The 7,294-nt window shown below is 43.7% G+C and overlaps 1 non-coding gene across 1 annotated transcript; it reads left to right on the top strand.

Moving 5' to 3' along the window:
- The first annotated feature begins 1,239 nt into the window (after nt 1-1,239).
- TRNAT-GGU (transfer RNA threonine (anticodon GGU)) lies at nt 1,240-1,311 on the top strand. Its single transcript has one exon. It is a non-coding gene; the product is annotated as a tRNA-Thr (tRNA).
- The last annotated feature ends 5,983 nt before the right edge of the window (nt 1,312-7,294 follow it).

Consider the following 7,294-nt stretch of genomic DNA (forward strand, 5'->3'; position numbering starts at 1 on the left):
GGCTGGTTTCGCGGTAGCGTCGCGGCGGATGGTAGTGGCGGCGTAGCTAGGGACTTGGGAACCCTTCGTTCCCCTCTTATCTTATCCTCCTAGCCTGCCATGGTTTTTGATGTTCCTCGTATCACAAAACTTTTAACTGCGTAAGATTATAACAGAACCACAGTCTCGCTTCGACGTCCTCCAGCGATTGATGTAAACACACCCGTATCAAATCACTGGCAATCACACGCTGATGTTCGAAAAAAAAAAAATACTAAGTCCACGGTATACAGAGGTTTAGCACGGAGGTGCTCTCACTACGAGAATCGCGGCAAACTGTGTCGATGTTTCGGGTTTCCATGGTTTTATACCTCATTTGAAATTTTGGTTGGGCGAGCGTTAAACAAGCGTCGCTTCCCTCTCCGGCCAGGTTCCTTAACTCCGGGTGCATTGTATTCTCGCGCGGCCAGCGCATGTCCTCAGCTAGGTACAGAAGGATTAAGTTTCAATCTCCCCGGCGCCAGAATTGTAAATTCGTACATGGTACATGATTTGCCCTTTTATAACAGATTCGATCTTGCGTCCTTGATATTCAGTTTATCATCTTGAAATTACATCTAGGTATTTTTTATAACGTGCCGCTTCGGTTGTCCAAATTTCAGGAATATCCGTCGACTGGAGATATTCCATAAGGCCTATTTTTGCTCAGGTGCGCCGTAAAGCTTGAACCTTCGTAACAATCGTCGCCGTGACTGATATCTATGAACTTCTCAAACCTCAAAACCAAATCTCACGCAATACATCAGTAACATATTGATTAATTATACCATACATCATTAAAATAAAATGTTAGACAGAGATTTACATGTCCCCTGAATGCTGTGACAACTACGTAGAAATTTTCAGCGAAAAATGCAGGCTCGACCAGCAGAGACGATTCCAAGCAGATAAAACAGCGATACCGAAGATCAGGCGAGGCCAGGCTGGCTCGGTAGCTCAGTGGTTTGAGAAATGGCATGGTATGCCAGAGACACGGGTTAGAGTCCTGGTCGAGCCTGCATTTTTCGCCGAGAATTTCTACGTAGTACATCTCCTGTGTGTACCTAATCTACAATAATTAACATCTCTACGCTGGGAGGAGCCAGGCAACGTCGAGGTCTACTGTGTTTCAAAGGCAACAGATCCCGTTACGGTAGCACTGGCAGAGACGATTCCACGCAGGTAAAAAAGCGATAGCGAAAGATCAGGCGAGGCTAGGCTGGCTCGGTAGCTCAGTGGTTAGAGCAATGGCACGGTATGCCAGAGACCCGGGTTCGAGTCCTGGTCGAGCCTGCATTTTTCGCTGAAAATTTCTACGTAATATAATTTCTACATATATTTCTACACTAAAGTAGCAGATACTAGCGTTACGGACCAAACCGTGTAAAGATGCATCGATAATGCTTCAATTCGTATTACTGTTCTTAAAGCTATATTTACCTCATTTTGTAGCTGAGACTCAAGACACCACCTAAAAAAGTTTACCCTTTGCTGCAAATCCTGTAAAACTAGTGGGAAAAGTGGGTACACTTTTTCTAACCATTTATTGTTGAGATCACCGTTCTATGTGTTAAGAGTTCAGTGGTCTTAGACACTTTAACAATTTTCATAATATCTATTTCTCTTTTGTTGTCGAAATTTCTCTTATCTTCTTTTAGCTTCAGCACCTGATGAGTCGAAATTCCATATTTCGGCATTGAGGAACGTTTTTCGGTTGTGAGCTCTCCCTTTCTCTTGACACTAAAATAATAACAAATGAATGCATATTAAATTATTTTCAGCGCGTGGAATAGTGAGATATGCATCCTAAAGAAGTACCTTCTGATCACGAGAAATGGTTGTAGCGAACAATGCCTAAACGCACGGCCATGAAATTAGGCGGGTTGCAGAAGTTGCCACGTCAGAGCACAACCTCGTGTGTTCGGAGGTTTAAGAGAATGAAATATCTCGTTGTAGAGTTGGTCTTTGTAATCCATGTGATACGAACTGACAGCATTTTCTCGATAGGTCAGGGATGACAGAAATGTGCCCCGGAGAGTGGTCGGTCTGAAGCTCGAACTAGGCAACACAGCCCGGTTAACGTTGCCACACAGTGCGCGGGAACCAGCATTTTTTGTCACGCTCTCGCTTTGATTTTCCCATATGTGGCACCAGCGCAATTCTGCCAAGCTGCCTATAGAAGCCGACAAATGGAAGAAAGTTGTCACAATGGATGAATCATATGTCTCACTGCTGGTGGTCACATTCGGGCGATCACATACCGTGACATTGACGGCAAGGGGCGCAGCAACTTTGTTCGTCAGTACAGGGAAAGTTTCCCTCGTGGCTTTATGGTTGTGACGGGATTCGGATATGAGCGTAAGTTGATGATACGCAAGGTGGACAAAAACGTGAAGGTAAATGCCAGATACTTCCAAGACTCCATTCTGACACCTATCTATCGGAGAGACATCCCAAAATTGTATGGAATGGACGCGAACCAGGTGATGATCCATATGGACAAGGCTTCGAGTCATACCGCCAGAACAGCACTACGTTTTTATCAGGAAATGGCAGAGGAATTAGGAATTCGTGTCATTCCGTTTGAAGACATTCCTGTGAAAAGCCCAATGGATTTTTGCGCATTTGGACTGTTGAAACTATGTCTTCAACATCGCCGCCCGCGCACCCTGGATGGTCTATGGAAAGCTTGCAGGGAGGAGTGGGACAGAATTCCCATGACTGTCCTGCGCCGGAGCTTGCTGCAATGGAAACTGCGATGCCGGGCGATAGTCCACAATGCTGGGGGTCCAATAGAACATGATCGGTGGTGGCGGCGTGGTATCTCTTAAGGTGAGTTTCCGTCAAACATGGTCGGATATAAAGCGAACAACCTTCTGTATCATTTGCATGTATTTCCTGCATTTTTTTTCTTCCAGGCGGCCAAGGGCACCTTCAAGGAGGGATGCACAGAGGAACAATTGCCCCTCCCCCGATTTCAAAGTTTCTGCAAGTAAAAATACATTTCGTAAAATATTGTTACTTGCTTCGCTCAAAATACCTGCCTTTCTAACTGTCTCATCAAGTTCAGAGCCGTTGCTAGGGGGCGGCTGGAGTCGACCCTGGGCCCCGAACAATCTAAATAAAAAAAGGAGAGAATGTCATAGCAACTCGTGAAATTATTTGCATCCTATTGAATCGATATTGTTTTCAGTTTGCAAAAATTGGGTCTCCTTTTTTTCCACGCTTTGTTCGCAATATTATTATTTTCTGTACTGCATTGCAAATTACTAGAAAGAGAAGTAAGACCAAATATGTACTTCAGACTGTTGTTGCTAAACAGTTTTGTTTTGTCTTACATAAATGCTTGTTTTGAGGAAGAGGAGAACGCACAGGTGAGAGACAATTTACATGATTTTTGCTGTGGGTTTGTTATGAGATGATGAGATGAATTGATTATGTAATGCATTTAAATAATATATGTTATACATAAATGTATATATATTGTCATGGGAAGGCGAACGAGCAGAAAAAGAAAAAGTAAAAACCAAGTTTACTCGATCTCACTGATCCAATCAAGCCAGCGACAATAAAATTCCTCTGCCTAGACAGAATCCAGCTTGCATCTAGAGTCCAGCACAGATATTTCTGCCGTGCGATGCGCGACAGAACTAAAGAAGCAGTGTTGCTAATGGAGCAGATAGAAAAATCGCTGCAGTGCGCCGATGCACAGCTGTTACGTACAACAAGGAAATTAGAGAATTCAGGTCTATCTAACGTTGATTTTTAAACGTCACGCATTATACCAGGACTAGGATTAATATGTACTAATAAGTGGCTTTGTATGTAGCTACATACATATGGACTAAAAATTCGCAAAATATGAACTAACACATACGTAAAATTACCAAAAATGCTGCAAAGAAGACTTCTTCATACCATTCCTTATTTGAGTGATTTCAAACAAAATAAAAAAATATTATTTTTCATTGCATTAATGCACTTGTGGCGTTCTAACTGTTCACTCCCAAAACCCATATACACTGGTACGGAACTGCAACTGCAGATAACAACATGCCAACGTGTTAAACCGCGACAATTGGACCACAACACTCCCCCTCAAGAAGTATTATTATTTCCTCTCTGTGATCGGCGAAAGTCGGTTGCCTTTGTTCTACATTTACAAACGATGCCGGCTTCCACAACAATAACAAGTACATATACTGCCACTAGACGATAAGCTGCGCTGCTTTTTCTTTTGCTATGAACCAGGGCTGGCGCTAGTCAGTTTGCCTCCCTGGGCGGTGGCGGTAGATGCCGCTCCATTTCGAAGCCCCCAACCCCACCCCGCCATTACGCAGCAACGGGAAATTGAAAATCAATATATTCCTAAGTAAAACATCAAAATATAAAATAAATAATGAGACTTCTTATGCTATTTCAATACTATTAAGCGCAAAATAATATCTCGCTCGACCACAGTTTTCAATAGGCTTATTTTTTTTCTTCTCTTCAAATTTTGCCGCCCTGGCCGGTGGCACGGTTCGTCCTCCCCTTCCGCCGGCCCTGCTTTGAACTTGGTCACCCATCAAAGCATGGCAATTTTAACACAGAAAACAATATGCATCGCATTAAGAAGCAAAAATGACAGCCTCCTCTTCTTCCACCTAAATCCCATCTTTCGCAGCAAACGTCGTAAACTCTCTTGACTTCCCGCAAAATGTATGTCCGCCTGTAATTTGACATGCAATTTTTTCAATGTCGGCACTTCATTTTCACGCAGAGCGTAGTCGTATATGCGCCTACGGATAACGTTTTCATCGAAAGCGTCCACTGACGATTTGGTCGCTGGTCTTTGTCGTTCTTTCCCGGGAGTGTGGAATGATGTGGAGGGGCCTTCTGACATCTCAAGAGATTGTCTTTCGTTCATGATAGCCCTGATTGTTCGTTCAGGAACTTTAGTCGCAGCCGCTGCTCTCTTGCCAAAATGCTTTATTGGGATGCTAACACCTTCACTGGCTTCCTCCTTCATGAACTCGTGCACGTTGCTTAGAATTTCCCGAGCTTCGCTATGCAAGGTTTTTGATTTCAACTTTGACAGAACTGGAGGCATTATGGAATTTAACGTTCATTAACAAACACACAGTTTCACATACACACACGCATTACACGCACACGACAAACCGGTAAAATACTTAGTATAAAATAAAAATATGGTGCTTCCAATCCAACAAAACTCACCGTCATTTTACCTGCCTTTCCCCTTCCGTGACAAAAATAGTGCTTCATTATTACAGTTGGCAACACTAGTTACTAGCTAGCCAATGAACATGCACTGCATAAAAGAAGCAACCACTACGCCGTGCTATATTGCCACATTACCGTCCCTGCCGAACGGTGTGAACCGCGAGCTGGAGCGCCATTCAATTGTTTTCAATGATGTTTGCGCGAGTGTGTCCAGGAATGGAATGACAATATGGCAACAATGGCGAAGGTTTTCGAGCAGGGTAGAACACGTGATACTAAGAGAGAGGGAGACGAAACGAAAATTGGTATCTACAGAACGGCAAATTTATGTGTGTTGTACTCTACCAGGTCGCTCTTCCTGATCGAAAGAGGGAAGTAGTGGCACGGTGGCTTGCAAGCTCATCAGAAACACGGCACATGGCGAGTCGGATAAGTACCCCGGGCTTTTGGCAGGGGCGTGCCGTGACCTTTCGTGATAGGCAAGCGATGGGTGAAATTTTCGTTTCGGTTAATTATAACAATTTCAAATATAATATAGGCCTACACACATCCCCATTTACAATAATGTGGGGGGGGTTATAACCCACATCAACCGTCCCCTTTTGGGCACGCCACTGAGTTTTGTATTGAATAAAAAGCATGACCAACAAAATAATTTATTAAGATCATTGCTACCACATAACCAGATAATATTGTTATACTGAGATGTTTTAAACTGCCTAATGAAAACTTTCCCATCTTTCTTAGTTGGTTTGGTTATGAACAATTCAGGACACGGTCGCTCATGGTTCACAAGCTCCAACCTTTCACCTTATGTTCTCGAAGTGAATGGTTTTGAAAGAAGGCCCCTAATAATCAAGTTCTTACCTGCAACACTGCAAATCGATGGCTCGTCTGGTATGTCAACCATGGCGGAAATTTTCAATGTAGAATCATACTTTTACATGAGGTACAAAAACACTACGCAAAGAACAGAAAAACACAGCACAATATCACAGTAAAAAGAAAAAAACACGCTCCGCAGCACCCACGCTTTCCGTTTCACCCTACCTGCAGTTGCAGTGTTACATACCTTCCATATTTCCGAGTAACTGACTACGGATATGTTCAAGTACCGGCTGTGATTTTATTTCTTATAAATAGCACACGACTGGTGATCACTGGCTAACTTCATGATGTAATTTGTTAATTACTATAGAGTTTCAAACATGAAAATCGTACCGCGTGAGGTGATGCTAAGGACGCACAGAAAATTCTGGAAGTTAGAAACCTTGTGGCCAGTGTGGACGAATTCTTTCCAACACCCTTGCCAAAGATAGATGCAGTCTTGGCGTTGCTTGCCCTCGGTCTTTTTTCTTCGTGAACGGGGATCGACAGTGACCATGCAAGAACTGCATAAGTCACTCGAAAAGCAGGGAGAAAGGCGAGCAGTCCTCTTCTTCTAACGCGGTCAATCGCGCCGCATCGCCCAACGTCGTCAAGGGTGCAGCCAGTTTATGTTTCAAGCCAATAGAACAGGAAATAGAGGAAATGAAAATTCTGTAATGTAAATATCTCATAGTAAATAAATTCCATTTTAAGGTATATAAAGGCATTGAAAAACACGGACTTAAGATATCAAAAGTGTTTTAAAAAACAACGCAAGCGGCGCTTGCCCCGCCTTTCCTTACCGCACGCTTCTGGCTTTTGGAAACATGAAGTGCGTGCAATCGTTATCATGGTCGCACGGTCGACGCGCACCACCGTTCGGGTGCTGATGGCTAACACCTGTTGTCCGGGGTGACGGGGCCCTCCCTGTGCGTGTGTATATATATGGCATCGGTGGCTCAGCGTCAGCCTCCGTGACCGAGTGGTTAGCACAGTGCGCTGCAATGCCAGAGATCCCGGGTTCGACTTCCGGGATGTGATGTGATGTTTGTGTTTGTCTGTCCTGAAAAGTCTTGAAATAGAATTGAGTGAAATGAAATGAGTGAATGAAGTGTGATGGGTGAAGCTTCCGCTTAGGGGCTTTCCTTAAAAAAAGACAAAAAGTCGGTAACGCGCCTCACTA

The sequence above is a fragment of the Lepisma saccharinum genome, chromosome 3 (assembly GCF_977018435.1).
Source record: "Lepisma saccharinum chromosome 3, izLepSacc3.1, whole genome shotgun sequence".
Lineage (NCBI taxonomy): Eukaryota > Metazoa > Arthropoda > Insecta > Zygentoma > Lepismatidae > Lepisma > Lepisma saccharinum.